This window comes from Lissotriton vulgaris, unplaced genomic scaffold (assembly GCF_964263255.1).
Source record: "Lissotriton vulgaris unplaced genomic scaffold, aLisVul1.2 SCAFFOLD_1891, whole genome shotgun sequence".
Lineage (NCBI taxonomy): Eukaryota > Metazoa > Chordata > Amphibia > Caudata > Salamandridae > Lissotriton > Lissotriton vulgaris.
The window spans coordinates 179,788-198,608 of record NW_028244203.1 but is presented as its reverse complement, the minus strand read 5'-3'; the positions used below and the strand labels follow the sequence as shown (position 1 = coordinate 198,608).

At 43.0% G+C, this 18,821-nt stretch overlaps 1 protein-coding gene across 1 annotated transcript in view; it reads right to left on the bottom strand.

Annotated features, from left to right (window-relative positions):
• Positions 1-18,821, bottom strand: part of LOC147668127 (uncharacterized) — a 181,988-nt gene that overhangs the window by 121,072 nt on the left and 42,095 nt on the right. The window lies entirely within an intron of this gene.

The window sequence follows — 18,821 nt, the reverse complement described above, 5'->3', positions numbered from 1 at the left end:
AGCACCTGGCAGAAACCACTATAACTATGGACAAATAAACCTTTTTTACTTTTTACCGTGCAGCTCTCTCATCTAGGAAGCTTGCTCATTTTTTGTTTTTTTTTAACTGCCATCCGGTTCTGCTGCTAGGGCCGCGGTTACCACAGTCTTCGGAGTGCAGCTGGAGACGGTTAGGTCGACAGTTCTGTTGGTTCAAGGGAGTTACCCTGGGTTGACAGAAGCACCCCTTAGCAGAATCAACCTCCAACCGCGGGCAGCAACTTAGAGGATGGAGTTTCCCAAGATGGAGAGACCTGCCAGATCGGCGAACTTTGAAACGAGAGTATGCACTGTGATGGCAAAAGCACGATTTCTAATGATATGCATTTTCATGTTGTGTAGCATAATGATGTTTTTAATAGGCTATGCCTTATTCACCTTTCGAGTATCATTTGCACACACCACACAGCCCACACCTCCTCCTACTGTTTCCCCGTACTCCTTTTCACCCCCTACCTGAACACGAGTCTGCCAGAAGATTAGAATTTATAAATAACTCATTCGCTCAGCTCCTACACCAGCACCAGTCTGTAATGAACACATCAAATTGTTGGGTATGTGGACTTATGCCACACACGACAGATACGGGTATCCCATATTTTGTCCTGCCATTTAGCTACCATGGTTCTTTGTGGGCATTTCAAACAATGTTCCTATTTTCCCTCGAACCATATTCCCCAGGAAGCAATTCGAGCAACAAGGCACTAGTGGCAGGAATCAGAAATATGTGTAGAGATATCTACACGTATAGAACGATTCCCAGAGATGAATTGACGCCTTACAGTAGATGGAATATAACAAAATATGGTATTTCCTTGAGTGAGAGCCAGCGAGCAAAGAAGTCCTCCCCAATCTGGATAGTACCCCATCAGGGTCACCTATGTCTGCAAGGAAATTGCAAAAACCCCAGAGCTCAGCTAGGGAAGAGTGTCTGTGCTGAGACTTACGTCTTCTCGTCCCAGACCTCCCCTTCGTTCTTAGCAGCTAAGGGTACCTACTTCGTCTGCCATGACAGAGCATATACATGGTTGCCCCCTGACTTTTCGGGCACATGTTTTATCTCGTTCCTACTGCCACCCACCTACACGGCCGAGGCAGATTACCATAGGACAAGGACAGTTAGGGGTGTTGTGAGTAAAGACGACACTGCGGAACAGGAGTTTGGGGATTTCGCAAAAGGTTTTCTGCCGTTTTGGGGGCCTATGGTGAACAGCAGGAACATTCGCCAATTGACGAGGGTAGTTGAATCGGCCGTGATCGAAACGGCCGGTGCCCTTAGTAACTTGACTGCGGAGCTCCAGTCGGACCGCCTTATGACCCTTCAGAACAGGGTTGCCCTAGATGTCATACTGGCAGACCGTGGTGGGGTATGTAAGGTGATCCAATCCAGTTGCTGCATTTTCATCCCAGATAACGCTCCGACAGTATACCAGGCCATCTCCAAACTGCATAAGATTGCTGAGTCCATTCACGTGGAAAAAGGAGACTGGTCCTTAATGGGGTGGTTCTGGAAACTGATATCTGCCTGGGGATGGAAGATTCTGATAGTCATTGGGATGATTTTAGCCACTCTGTTCATGTTCTGCCTATCCGTACAGTGCGCTCCTGCAATATGTGGCCTGTGTGCTACCTCTTGTGTAAGGAAGCCTGTATCAAGAGATGAACTAAGTAATAAGATGATGCTACAGCAGCATCTCAATGACTTTATGCACACAGACCTGGACTCAGATTAGCATGAGTATCGGTTACTGCCTATATAAGGGCAAAAGGAGGGTCTGTGTTACTGAGAATTCTGGACCATGTTATTATGTGGTACCGAAGCTCTACACTCGTGTCAAAAATGTCATCGTATCATGATGAATTTGGTATTGGCAGACCGGTAATGGTTGAGATATTATACCTATGCATTTGCGTCATGATCGAGTGACATAATTGCCCTGGAATCATAGTTTTCGTATTGAACCCTCGGGTTCCATTTTGTGAGCGGCATCCATTTTGTGGTTGCCCTTACATAGTCAAATATTTAGGATTGAATTCGATCTGGAAGGACACATACACCTTTCCTGACTTCCCTGTGACCTGGACGAGCTGACTCCACTGCCTCAAGCCAAACCTGTCCGGGCAGTCCCCATCCCAATGGCCGAGCGAGATTAGTATCAAGGCGCAACATGTCATAAACTGTTCATCGCATACAAGCTACGCCTAATCACACACACACCTGTCCCTGTTTCTTCTTTACGACTAGTTTTACAATAAGGAGGTGCCCGATTTTATTGCGGGTTCATCGATATCTGATGGAAGTTCTGGGCCTTGCTGGGTAATCTATCACGAACTGGAGAAACTGAAATGTGGGAGTGTCATCATGACTTTGCTCTTTCTTCATAGTAGAAATATTTATATTACCCGCTGTAAAAACAAGGAATTCTTGCCTGAAGTGTAATATTTTGTATAAAAAGAGAAGGCTGTTTCTGTAAAAACGAGCCGTCTCCTGAGAACCTACATGCGCTACATGCTGTTGTACTTCTAGGACACCTGTTACTGGTTGCAGCCAATAAACACGATCCTTGACATCACCTAGAAGACTCTGTGTTTCTGTGGTCCGAAACAGGAAGAACTCAAGAGGTCTTTGGGTGTTCACCTGGCACCGCCGGGACCATAAAAACCCGGTACGTCATCAGTGCCTCGAGGCATTACTCGCAGCCGCTGGCAGGCAGGGAGGGCGCCTCCTCCTCGCACAGATCAGAGCATCTCGTGACCCCAATTAAATAACAGCTGTTCCGCGTGCTTGTCCGGAGTATTACCTTGTACTAAGCGGCAACACTGGGGCTGAAATCCAGACGTGCGCAGTGTAGCTTCAGCAAACGTTGGAGGCCATCGATCATCGATCATCGATGCTGGTGGCGTCTGCCAAGCCAGTTCAACAAGCGCTCCAGAGAAGGGGATATGATTTAACCTACCAGCAGTACCTGCGTTCAGAAGCAAAGCAGCAAGACGGCAAGCAGCGACCTGAGCAGGGGCGCATTGGTGGTCGTGCAGCAGGACTGCAGGCCGCGGTATGCCTGGCCATTGCTCAATACACAAGCATTTGCAATGCAATATGTCTCGCAACTGCGAGTTTTGGAGCTATTGGTATTGTAAAGGGTATTGTAAATGACAATGCCTTTAATTTATGTTGTACATACCAAAACATACATAAAAGGCATTGTCATTTACAATGCCAATAGTTTAAACTTGTTGTGAATCCGCCTTTCGTTGTCCCATCGTTAATGCCTTTGTTCGGCAACCTTCTTAAACCCTGATGTGCTTTGCTTACTGTTTAATGAAACAGCCCGTATTTTCTGACTTCTATTATTGTCCATTTCCTCATGTTTATTTATATTAAAACTGTCTTAAAGTGCTTTGAAACAGCGAGAAGTTGACATTTTGGCACCGCTTAAAACACCTAGATAAATATGAAAGGTTGGCAACGGCAATCAATTTCAGCTATTGAAAAACCTGTGAAGGGGCGCACGCGATCTGAAATCGCACCCTCAATGAGGGGCAGCGTAGGAAACCCGTTTGCAATCGGGCCTCATTCACATTTAATCTAAACTTTGGTCTGTGATCTGCGATTTTTTTTTAAAGTGAGAAAGGTCTTCCTTTTAATTATTTTACTTTTGCAAATGTTTTCTGCAGGTATCATTCCTGGCTTTTCCTGCTTTACCAAATCCCTGTGTCACTCTCTGACCTAGCTGTCTTACGAAACAAAAATCTGGATATCTGTCAAATAGGACATAACCCAAATAACGAGAACAACGTTATAAAGTAGTTATTCGTTTAGTAAAAAAATAAACATTCAGAACAGTAATAGGTGTGTCTATCAAATGTCTTTTGAATACTGTTTGTATCATAGCATTTGTACAGCAGATACTCCCCACAAGGATAGCAGCATGCTGCGCTGAGTAGAATGTCTGGCTGGACAAATGTTGCTTTTGAGACTTTTCATATCTTATCTGATGGCAATTATCGTTTATGGGACGCAGCGTTAATGCCTTGGCAAGGGAAGTTATCATGCACTTTTTTTTATTCACACCACTTGTATCATCAGACAGGACTCTATAGAACATTTTAAAAAGCGTTATTCTTAGTCACCGACTATATATAACACGTGGGCCTTGGCTGATCTGTCACACGGGCTTGACCTCTGAACTTGTCGTCGACATGGAACCCTTCCGCTGGTTTCCCTGTGCGCGCGTGCTGCACACTGCTGCACAGTAATCCCCCGGGGAGAGCCACAGCAATGAACAGATTTTTGTGGGATTACAGGGGCTTGTTCCCTTTTTTGTCGACATCATTCTAGAGGAAGTGGGGGGAGGGAGCGAGAGAGCGCCGCTCATCAAGACTTCCCTTAAGGTTGTGCTGCATTCAACCAACACAACATATCTCCCAAAACCTTGTAGATAGATTCGTTTGAGACATGTAGGCCTGCATGGCGCTGTGGGGTTAAAACGACTACACAACGGATTTGTGCGTGTGTAGAAAAAGCCACTGGTTGTTGGAAATTGTGCAATTGTAATCCCATGCCCACTTTTCCTCCAGTAAAAGGACTGTCCATTACTCCTTCGCCAAGAATTTATTCAGCAGTGTTTTGTTCCTAAATTTACGACGTGTTTGGGACCGAGTTGTTGATGTTTGGTATCTATCTATCTATCTATCTATCTATCTATCTATCTATCTATCTATCTATCTATCTATCTATCTATCTATCTATCTATCTATCTATCTATCTATCTATCTATCTATCTATCTATCTATCTATCTATCTATCACTCTAACTCCATCTATCTATCGCCCTCACTCTATCTATCGCCCTCACTCTATCTATCTATCTATCTATCTATCTATCTATCTATCTATCTATCTATCTATCTATCTATCTATCTATCTATCTATCTATCTATCTATCTATCTATCTATCTATCTATCTATCTATCTATCTATCTATCACTCTAACTCCATCTATCTATCGCCCTCACTCTATCTATCGCCCTCACTCTATCTATCTATCTATCTATCTATCTATCTATCTATCTATCTATCTATCTATCTATCTATCTATCTATCTATCTATCTATCTATCTATCTATCTATCTATCTATCGCCCTCACTCTATCTATCGCCCTCACTCTATCTATCGCCCTCACTCTATCTATCTATCGCCCTCACTCTATCTATCTATCGCCCTCACTCTATCTATCACCCTCACTCTATCTATCGCCCTCACTCTATCTATCTGTCGCCCTCACTCTATCTATCTATCTATCTATCTATCTATCTATCTATCTATCTATCTATCTATCTATCTATCTATCTATCTATCTATCTATCTATCTATCTATCTATCTATCTATCTATCTATCTATCTATCTATCGCCCTCACTCTATCTATCGCCCTCACTCTATCTATCTATCTATCTATCTATCTATCTATCTATCTATCTATCTATCTATCTATCTATCTATCTATCTATCTATCTATCTATCTATCTATCTATCTATCTATCTATCTATCTATCTATCTATCTATCTATCTATCTATCTATCTATCTATCTGTCTATCTATCTATCTATCACTCTAACTCCATCTATCTATCGCCCTCACTCTATCTATCTATCTATCGCCCTCACTCTATCTATCTATCTATCTATCTATCTATCTATCTATCTATCTATCTATCTATCTATCTATCTATCTATCTATCTATCTATCTATCTATCTATCTATCTATCTATCTATCTATCTATCTATCGCCCTCACTCTATCTATCGCCCTCACTCTATCTATCGCCCTCACTCTATCTATCTATCGCCCTCACTCTATCTATCTATCGCCCTCACTCTATCTATCGCCCTCACTCTATCTATCGCCCTCACTCTATCTATCTGTCGCCCTCACTCTATCTATCTATCTATCTATCTATCTATCTATCTATCTATCTATCTATCTATCTATCTATCTATCTATCTATCTATCTATCTATCTATCTATCTATCTATCTATCTATCTATCTATCTATCTATCTATCTATCTATCTGTCTATCTATCTATCTATCACTCTAACTCCATCTATCTATCGCCCTCACTCTATCTATCTATCTATCGCCCTCACTCTATCTATCTATCTATCTATCTATCTATCTATCTATCTATCTATCTATCTATCTATCTATCTATCTATCTATCTATCTATCTATCTATCTATCTATCTACATATCTATCTATCTATCTATCTATCTATCGCCCTCACTCTATCTATCGCCCTCACTCTATCTATCGCCCTCACTCTATCTATCTATCGCCCTCACTCTATCTATCTATCGCCCTCACTCTATCTATCGCCCTCACTCTATCTATCGCCCTCACTCTATCTATCTGTCGCCCTCACTCTATCTATCTATCTATCTATCTATCTATCTATCTATCTATCTATCTATCTATCTATCTATCTATCTATCTATCTATCTATCTATCTATCTATCTATCTATCTATCTATCTATCTATCTATCTATCTATCTATCGCCCTCTCTCTATCTATCTATCTGTCGCCCTGACTCTATCTATCTATCGCCCTCACTCTATCTATCGCACCACCACAGGGGCACTCAGGGGCACCACAACATCACTCAGGGGCACCACAACATCACTATGCACTACTACAGCATCACTGAACGCCACAGCATCACTCGTCGCCACCACAACATCACTCAGCACCACCACAGCATCAATCTGTGCAACTATTCAACAACAACTAGTTCAAATATGTTGTCTCAATGTTTAAAGCTTTATTACAAATGTCACAAAAAGATGTTAACATTTCACTTCTGTTCTTGGATTTTCGCCACAATAAAATAAACTGAACATAATCTTCACAAAAGTTATTTATTAAAGTTTAAGCTATTGCCATTATAAATTACAATAACTTTTATTTAAATATTATTATTTAAAAAAAATAAAAGACATTGTTATTTGTAATGACAATACATCTAAGTAGGGTAAATACAAAACATGTTGCATTACAAATGCTAAAGGTGTCACATTTGGAAAAGTTAAAGTATTGGCATTATAAATGACAAAGCTATTAATTTCGCTATGTTCAAACCAAACACATAAACAAAAGATTTGTCATTTACAAGACCAATAGCTCAAACTTTCCTAATGCGAGACCTATTGCATTGCAAATGCTTGTTGTTAAATGGTGTAAATCCGTTCAGTAGTTCCTGAGAAAATCAAAAGTAAAATCATAATGATATCTAGAGACAAAGTACCGTATGCGTACAATTACGAGCACAAGCTGCATTCTGATTGGCTGTCAACTTTCTGTCAACACTCTGATCCAGGAAGTGTTGGCAGCCATCTTGTGCCTCAGTAGAACGGAGTCACAAGAAAACGGGGAACAAAAGGTGAAAACAAAGAAAAGGGGGCAGGGTAGAAACACCCTGACCCCCTAGGCCTGCTCAGGAGGTCCCACAAGGACCCCCAAGGCCCAAAAAAAATATCTTTTTTAAAATCCCGGATACGCGCAGGGTACGCGTACCCTGCTGATCCCCCCCAAAAATACATTAAGACACCACTCTGCAAATGCGCCCCCTGGTGCATTTGCAGAGGGGGAACTGATTCCCCTTGCATACTGGTGGTCCCTGGGGGCCAACTAGCCCACCAGGAACCTCCAGTAAGCGCTAAGGGGCTGCGTTGCAGAGAGGTGTAAAAAGGGGCGTGGCCTCAGAACACCTCTCTGCAATGCAGCCCCCTGGCGCATACTGGAGGTTCCTGGTGGGCTAGTTGGCCCCCAGGGACCCCCAGTATGCAAGGGGAATCAGTTCCCCCTATGCAAACGCGCCAGGGGGCTGCATTGCAGAGAGGTGTAAAAAGTGGCGGGACTCATTACACCTCTCTGCAGCACAACTCCCTGGCGCATACTGGAGGTTCCTGGTGGGCTAGTTGGCTCACAGGGGACCTCAGGATTGAAGAGGAATTAATTCTGCAATCTAAAACGCGCCACAGGGCGTGTTTGCACACAGGTCACCTCAGGCCCCGCCCCCTTCCTTCTCTATTGAGCACAATATTCCTCTAAAATCAGTGGAACTACGAATTCCAATTTACTAACCTGTTATCACGAGAGACATCAGTGCTGCATTTTTGAGCCCAGTATGGACCTTGAAAAGTAAATCTAAGCGTGCGTACCAGTATCTTGTATTTCCTTCCATAGGAATCTATTGTGTGGTTTTCACCAGAAAAGTTTCTAAGTGTCTATTTTTAAAACGTACAAATATTCCTCTAAAATCAGCCGAACTACAAATTCCGATTTACTCACCTGTTATCCGAAGAGACCTCAGTGCTGCATCTTTCAGCCCACTACTGCTCCTGAAAAGTAATTCTAATCGTAGTTACATTAACTTGAATTTCCTTCCATAGGCTTTTATTGACTGGTTTCACTTGGAAATTCTTCTGTGTGTGGAGTTTTGGAACTTTAAAAAATTCTTCTAAAATCAGCCGAAAAACGAATTCCGATTTACTCAGCTCTTATCAGGAGAGACCTCAATGCTGCATCTTTCAGCCCACTACTGATCCTGAAAAGTAATTCTAACCATACTTACAGTAACTTGAATTTCTTTCCATAGGCTAACATTGGCTGGTTTCACTTGAAAATTCTTCTAATTGTGGAGTTTTGGAACTTTAAAAAATTCCTCTAAAAGCAGCCGAACTACGAATTCCGAGTTACTCACCTGTCATCAGGAGAGACCTCAGTGCTCTCCGGCCTGATATAGTTAGGAATTAGCATTTAAAAAACCTTAGAAATTCACTGAAAAAACGGTAGGTTTTAGGGGTGTTATAGTTAGCTGGACATTTCACTCGTACAAAACCATTGAAATTCCCTATATCTCGCGCGCCCGCAATCCACTGCTGATGATGTCACGTATTACATCATTCATGACATGGTCAATGACATCACTGATGACATCTCAAATGACATCACTGGTGACATCACTGATGACATCATCCACATGACAATACACCTCATCATACACTAGTATAACTTTCATCACTCCCAGTAAAATATAGAGTACCATATTTGAATCCATTGACACACCAATACAAGCTTCTAAAAACCCACTCAGTGATTCCTAGATCTATACACACATCTAATCACTTACCTACAGATTCACTCATACATGCAGTCAATGATCAATAGAACACTATCAAATATACTTATACACCTATATCAACATTACACACCAGCACACATCCTATTCACTTATAAAGTCATCCTATTCGCTTATGCAAAGAATGGATCATACTTACATTTACTTAGCCATACACTTATACAAACACCACTTTATCTATTCATATAGATAGTAAATTACACTTAGTGTGTTATAAAATCACTATTACAAGTATACAGTTATCCATACAGTCACACATACAATCACTGAGTCTTATTTATAAACAACAACTGACACATACATTGCCTTTTATTTTTCTAGTTTGTTGGACATGTACCATTAAGAGAGATATTTGCTCATCACCACACCTATAAAGATATTCACTCACCCACACAACTGTTATAACATGTAGTCTTAACGTCATATACCTACTAAATCAACTATTCACACATCTTTGGGCGGTCACACACCTCCCACCAAACCACGTACACATTCACCCTCCCATACAAACACTGAGTTAACTAATCATTAACTAATATAGACTTTCAAATAGCTAGTAGCCAACTGGAGCAGTAGTTTTTACAACAACTGACAAAGGGATACAGATGTTCACACAGTTTAGTCACTATCCAATATATTTAGAGAGACACTTTAAATTAGTCAAGTAAACAGTCAATCACATTGCTACTAAATCCTCCATCCAGATATTTATATTAATATATCCACTCATTCTTCAATGCAAATTGCTACATATATATATATATATATATAATACATATTTAAATAACGAAGCAAACCACATTCACTGGATGATGTCATCAGTGATGTCATCAGTGATGTCATTTGAGATGTCATCAGTGATGTCACTGACCATGTCATGAATGATGTAATATGTGACATCATCAGCAGTGGATTGCAGGCGCGCGAGATATAGTTAGTACAACTAACAATATCTGAGGAATTTCAATGGTTTTGTACGAGTGAATGCTAATTTCTAACTATATCAGGCCTGAAACCTATGTTTTTTTCAGTGAATATATATATATATTTAAACATTGTATATACACTGTAATACACTGTATATAGTGAACTACAGTGTATTTACTTTTTTTTAACATATTTAATTATTTAAAAATAAACAATGAAGTACTGCAGTAGGAGCAAAAAATTACTGTTCAACTTAAAAAAAATTACAAAAAAAGTGAAACATTTACGCTACCCCGTAATACACGTCTCCACTCTATGCAGCTCCAGTGGAGAAGTGTGGCTCACTGGTTAGAGCAGGCAGACCCTGAAGCAGAGGTCAGACCCGGGACCAGGGTTCAATTCCCGACGCGGCAGGGTCTTGAGCTCAAATGTTCACGGACTCAATAATTCTCGCTTCAGTGCCTGACCTAATCATGGGTTCACACTCTGCAACTCTGGGCATTAAGCTTGCTTAATCTCCACAATGGCCCCCCGCGGCGGGATGCCTGGCTTTCACCTTGGGGATGCCCTGTAGGGGCTATCTCACAGGGAAAAGCCAGGATGGGTTCCCAAGGCAAGCGCTTAGAGACCCCTGGGTTATAAGCGCTATATAAATCCAAACATACAATACAATACATGATATTCCACTCTATGCCGCATCATTGTACACCACTCACCTCTATACCAATACACTTAATGCTAATAAACTCTACGCAACCCCACTCTAATCTGCTACACTTTGTACGCCACTCCACTGTACGCCACTTCTCTATGGCACTCCAATGCATGCAACTCCACTCTAATCTGCTACACTTTGTACTATAATCCACTGTACGCCACTCCCCTGTACGCTACTCCACTGTACGCCTCTCCTCTAAGGCACTCCAATGCATGCAACTCCACTCTATGTCACTAGATTATATGCTATCCCATTGGACGTCTTTCAACTGTATGTCAATCAGTTGTATGGTAATTCACTGTGTGCCGCTCCAGTCTACGCCACTCCACTGTACCCCACTCCTCTATGTCACTCCAATGCATGTAACTCCACTCTATGTTGCTAGATTATACGCTATCCCATTGGACGTCTTTCAACTGTATGTCACTCAATTGTATGGCAATCCACTGTGTGCCACTCAAGTCTAGGCCACTCCACTGTACGCCACTCCTCTATGGCACTCCAATGCATGTAACTCCACTCTATGTCGCTATATTATACGCTATCTCATTGAACGTCCTTCGACAGTATGTCACTCAATTGTATGGTAATCCACTCTACCATACTCCACTGTGTGCCACTCCAGTCTACGCCACTCCACTGTACCCCACTTCACTCTATGCTAATACATTCTATGCTTTTCCACTTTACTCCTCTCTACAGTATGCCACTTTACACCAGTACACGCTATACACCCCAGTCTATGCTATGAGACTGTAGGCATCTCAACTCTACACCACTCTACTGTACAGTATTCCACTCTACCACACTCCACTTTCCACCGACACAGTCTTCTTGTCTACACTATACACAACTCCACTGTAAGCTACTTCTTTTTACGCTATTCCACTCTACTCCACACCACTGTATACCACCACACTGTATGTTATTACACTGCATAACACTCCACTGTACCATACTCCACTCTACACCACTCTAGTGTATGCCACCACTCCATTCAATGCCACTCCATTATACACTATTGCATTATACACCACACTATCCTATTCTATTCTACTCCACTCCACTCCACTCCGCAGTACTCCACCCCAGTCCACGCCACTGCACTGTATGCCACTTCACTGTACGCTATTATACTCTACGCTATTCCACTGTACGACACTGAACACTACGCCACTCCACTCTACCCTTTTACACTGTATCTAACTCCACTGTACACCACTCCACTGTATGGTTTTCCACTGGACCACACTGCACTATATGACACTCCAGTCCATGGCACTCCACTGTACACTATTCCACTGTACTTCACACCACTCTACACTGTACGCTATGGCACTGTACACAAATCCGCTGTATGTTACTCTATGGTACTCGACTCTACGCTACGATATTTCACTCCACAACACTCCACTGTACTCCACTCTACACTATTACTCTGTACACGACTCCACTGTACACCACACCTCTCTAGCCTATTTCAGTGTGTGCAACACCACAATACACCACTCTACTGTATGGTATTCCGCTCTACCCCATTCTACTGTACGCTCCTCCGGTCTACTCCACTACATGCCATTCCACTGTACGCTACTCGACTATATGCAATTCCAGAGTATGCTACTCCACTGTACGTTACTACACTAAATGCTATTCCACTACATACCACTACACTCTACAATACTCCATTGTACATTATTCCACTTTATACCACTACACTGAAAGTTATTACACTCTACGTCACTCCAGTTTATGTAACTCCACTCTAAGCCATTCCATTCTATGCTATTCCATTGTACGCCACTCCCCTGTACGCTACTACTACACTTTATGCCACTGCACTCAACCCAACTTCACTGTATGCCACTTGGCTGTACACCATTCCTTGTATGCCACCACACTGTACCCTACTACACCGTAAGCTATTCCAATCTATGCTTCTTCACTGTACTCCGCTCTGTGCTATTCCACTCTATGCCGGTGTACTCTCTACGCCCCTCAGCTCTACACTATCACACTGTATGCAACTACACTCTATGTCAGTCGACTATATGGTATTCAAGTTGACCACACTCCACGCCTCTCCACTCTATTTCACTACACTGTATGCCACTCTGCTGTGGCTACCCTAGTAAATGGTATTCCACTCTATGTCACTCCAGTGTACCCCACTACACTGAAATGTATCCCACTGTATGCTACAACAATGTACGACACTCCACAGTACTCTATTACATTTTTTTCCACTCAACTGTGGGCTACTCCACTCTGAGCCATTTCAATGTACACCACTCTACTCTACAGCACTCCATTCTATGCTATTCCATTGAAACCCACATATACTCTGTCACTCGACTGTATGCTATTTCACTCTACCCCACTCCAAACTGTGCCACTCTATTGTACGCCACTCCAATGTAGCGTATTGAACTCAATGCCATTTCACTGTATCCCCCTCCTTGGTACTCCGCTGTATGCTATTCCAGTCTACGCCACTCCACTGTACCCCACTCCTCTATGTCACTCCAATGCATGTAACTCCACTCTATGTTGCTAGATTATACGCTATCCCATTGGACGTCTTTCGACTGTATGTCACTCAATTGTATGGCAATCCACTGTGTGCCACTCAAGTCTAGGCCACTCCACTGTACGCCACTCCTCTATGGCACTCCAATGCATGTAACTCCACTCTATGTCGCTATATTATACGCTATCTCATTGAACGTCCTTCGACAGTATGTCACTCAATTGTATGGTAATCCACTCTACCATACTCCACTGTGTGCCACTCCAGTCTACGCCACTCCACTGTACCCCACTTCACTCTATGCTAATACATTCTATGCTTTTCCACTTTACTCCTCTCTACAGTATGCCACTTTACACCAGTACACGCTATACACCCCAGTCTATGCTATGAGACTGTATGCATCTCAACTCTACACCACTCTACTGTACAGTATTCCACTCTACCACACTCCACTTTCCACCGACACAGTCTTCTTGTCTACACTATACACAACTCCACTGTAAGCTACTTCTTTTTACGCTATTCCACTCTACTCCACACCACTGTATACCACCACACTGTATGTTATTACACTGCATAACACTCCACTGTACCATACTCCACTCTACACCACTCTAGTGTATGCCACCACTCCATTCAATGCCACTCCATTATACACTATTGCATTATACACCACACTATCCTATTCTATTCTACTCCACTCCACTCCACTCCGCAGTACTCCACCCCAGTCCACGCCACTGCACTGTATGCCACTTCACTGTACGCTATTATACTCTACGCTATTCCACTGTACGACACTGAACACTACGCCACTCCACTCTACCCTTTTACACTGTATCTAACTCCACTGTACACCACTCCACTGTATGGTTTTCCACTGGACCACACTGCACTATATGACACTCCAGTCCATGGCACTCCACTGTACACTATTCCACTGTACTTCACACCACTCTACACTGTACGCTATGGCACTGTACACAAATCCGCTGTATGTTACTCTATGGTACTCGACTCTACGCTACGATATTTCACTCCACAACACTCCACTGTACTCCACTCTACACTATTACTCTGTACACGACTCCACTGTACACCACACCTCTCTAGCCTATTTCAGTGTGTGCAACACCACAATACACCACTCTACTGTATGGTATTCCGCTCTACCCCATTCTACTGTACGCTCCTCCGGTCTACTCCACTACATGCCATTCTACTGTACGCTACTCGACTATATGCAATTCCAGAGTATGCTACTCCACTGTACGTTACTACACTAAATGCTATTCCACTACATACCACTACACTCTACAATACTCCATTGTACATTATTCCACTTTATACCACTACACTGAAAGTTATTACACTCTACGTCACTCCAGTTTATGTAACTCCACTCTAAGCCATTCCATTCTATGCTATTCCATTGTACGCCACTCCCCTGTACGCTACTACTACACTTTATGCCACTGCACTCAACCCAACTTCACTGTATGCCACTTGGCTGTACACCATTCCTTGTATGCCACCACACTGTACCCTACTACACCGTAAGCTATTCCAATCTATGCTTCTTCACTGTACTCCGCTCTGTGCTATTCCACTCTATGCCGGTGTACTCTCTACGCCCCTCAGCTCTACACTATCACACTGTATGCAACTACACTCTATGTCAGTCGACTATATGGTATTCAAGTTGACCACACTCCACGCCTCTCCACTCTATTTCACTACACTGTATGCCACTCTGCTGTGGCTACCCTAATAAATGGTATTCCACTCTATGTCACTCCAGTGTACCCCACTACACTGAAATGTATCCCACTGTATGCTACAACAATGTACGACACTCCACAGTACTCTATTACATTTTTTTCCACTCAACTGTGGGCTACTCCACTCTGAGCCATTTCAATGTACACCACTCTACTCTACAGCACTCCATTCTATGCTATTCCATTGGAACCCACATATACTCTGTCACTCGACTGTATGCTATTTCACTGTACCCCACTCCAAACTGTGCCACTCTATTGTACGCCACTCCAATGTAGCGTATTGAACTCAATGCCATTTCACTGTATCCCCCTCCTTGGTACTCCACTGTATGCTATTCCAGTCTACGCCACTCCACTGTACCCCACTCCTCTATGTCACTCCAATGCATGTAACTCCACTCTATGTTGCTAGATTATACGCTATCCCATTGGACGTCTTTCGACTGTATGTCACTCAATTGTATGGCAATCCACTGTGTGCCACTCAAGTCTAGGCCACTCCACTGTACGCCACTCCTCTATGGCACTCCAATGCATGTAACTCCACTCTATGTCGCTATATTATACGCTATCTCATTGAACGTCCTTCGACAGTATGTCACTCAATTGTATGGTAATCCACTCTACCATACTCCACTGTGTGCCACTCCAGTCTACGCCACTCCACTGTACCCCACTTCACTCTATGCTAATACATTCTATGCTTTTCCACTTTACTCCTCTCTACAGTATGCCACTTTACACCAGTACACGCTATACACCCCAGTCTATGCTATGAGACTGTATGCATCTCAACTCTACACCACTCTACTGTACAGTATTCCACTCTACCACACTCCACTTTCCACCGACACAGTCTTCTTGTCTACACTATACACAACTCCACTGTAAGCTACTTCTTTTTACGCTATTCCACTCTACTCCACACCACTGTATACCACCACACTGTATGTTAGTACACTGCATAACACTCACTGTACCATACTCCACTCTACACCACTCTAGTGTATGCCACCACTCCATTCAATGCCACTCCATTATACACTATTGCATTATACACCACACTATCCTATTCTATTCTACTCCACTCCACTCCACTCCGCAGTACTCCACCCCAGTCCACGCCACTGCACTGTATGCCACTTCACTGTACGCTATTATACTCTACGCTATTCCACTGTACGACACTGAACACTACGCCACTCCACTCTACCCTTTTACACTGTATCTAACTCCACTGTACACCACTCCACTGTATGGTTTTCCACTGGACCACACTGCACTATATGACACTCCAGTCCATGGCACTCCACTGTACACTATTCCACTGTACTTCACACCACTCTACACTGTACGCTATGGCACTGTACACAAATCCGCTGTATGTTACTCTATGGTACTCGACTCTACGCTACGATATTTCACTCCACAACACTCCACTGTACTCCACTCTACACTATTACTCTGTACACGACTCCACTGTACACCACACCTCTCTAGCCTATTTCAGTGTGTGCAACACCACAATACACCACTCTACTGTATGGTATTCCGCTCTACCCCATTCTACTGTACGCTCCTCCGGTCTACTCCACTACATGCCATTCCACTGTACGCTACTCGACTATATGCAATTCCAGAGTATGCTACTCCACTGTACGTTACTACACTAAATGCTATTCCACTACATACCACTACACTCTACAATACTCCATTGTACATTATTCCACTTTATACCAATACACTGAAAGTTATTACACTCTACGTCACTCCAGTTTATGTAACTCCACTCTAAGCCATTCCATTCTATGCTATTCCATTGTACGCCACTCCCCTGTACGCTACTACTACACTTTATGCCACTGCACTCAACCCAACTTCACTGTATGCCACTTGGCTGTACACCATTCCTTGTATGCCACCACACTGTACCCTACTACACCGTAAGCTATTCCAATCTATGCTTCTTCACTGTACTCCGCTCTGTGCTATTCCACTCTATGCCGGTGTACTCTCTACGCCCCTCAGCTCTACACTATCACACTGTATGCAACTACACTCTATGTCAGTCGACTATATGGTATTCAAGTTGACCACACTCCACGCCTCTCCACTCTATTTCACTACACTGTATGCCACTCTGCTGTGGCTACCCTAGTAAATGGTATTCCACTCTATGTCACTCCAGTGTACCCCACTACACTGAAATGTATCCCACTGTATGCTACAACAATGTACGACACTCCACAGTACTCTATTACATTTTTTTCCACTCAACTGTGGGCTACTCCACTCTGAGCCATTTCAATGTACACCACTCTACTCTACAGCACTCCATTCTATGCTATTCCATTGGAACCCACATATACTCTGTCACTCAACTGTATGCTATTTCACTCTACCCCACTCCAAACTGTGCCACTCTATTGTACGCCACTCCAATGTAGCGTATTGAACTCAATGCCATTTCACTGTATCCCCCTCCTTGGTACTCCACTGTATGCTATTCCAGTCTATGCCACTCCACTCCACCCAACTCTCCTCCACACTACTCAAATCTACTCCACTCTACCACACTCTATGACACTCAGCTAAAGTCTATGCCCCTCCACTGTACCAAACAATAATCCACTTTATAGCACTCCACTCTACAACACTTTACTCGAATCTATATCACTTTATGCTGCTAAACAACCCATTACTATACTTGACCACACTTTACACAACTCCCTCTGTGTCACTCCTCCTCACTTTACTCCACTCAAATCTACCACATACTTCTCCACACTATTCTAAAGTATTCCACCGCTCCGCTCTACACAACTCCTCTCTAGAAAACTCTATCACAATCAACTCTATCACACTTGATTCCATTCCCCTCTACCACACTGTAGCACACTTTACTCCTCACCACTCCACAACACTCCAATTCACTCTGTGCCACTACACCATACTCCACTGTATGACACTTTCCAACAGTGTAACAAAAGTGAGTTCACTCCACCGTATGCTATCCCACCCCACCCCACTCTCTGAGACTTTACCACATGCTAAGCTACGGCAGCCACTTTACTCCACTCCACACCACTCTACAACGTAACACTACACTCTGACACTTTAATCCAGTCTATGCTACACAACTCCAATTGACTACACTTCATTGTAATCTACGTACTCTACACCACTGTTCAACGCTCCTCTCTACATTGCTCAACTCTACCACACCCTCCTTCACTCTTTTCATCTGTAATATACAAAACTCTACTAGACGGTATGCCACCCTTCGACACTGTACTCCAATTCAACCACATAAAGTCCACTTTATAACTCTATACTCAACTCTATCCAACAACACTCCACTGTACAACACTCTACGAGACTTTCCAACACTTTATGACACACTAGTCCACTGTACTGTATGACAAGCCACTAAAATGTATGACTGTACGCTACGCCACTGAACTGGTATGTACGAGCCACTCACCTGTACGAGGCACCACTCCACTCTATCATACTTTCATTCATTGTACGCTATCCCCCTCTAGTCTACTGTATTACACTCTTTGATACTCCACTCTAAATCACTAAATTGAGTGACGCAATCCTTCTCTGTATGAT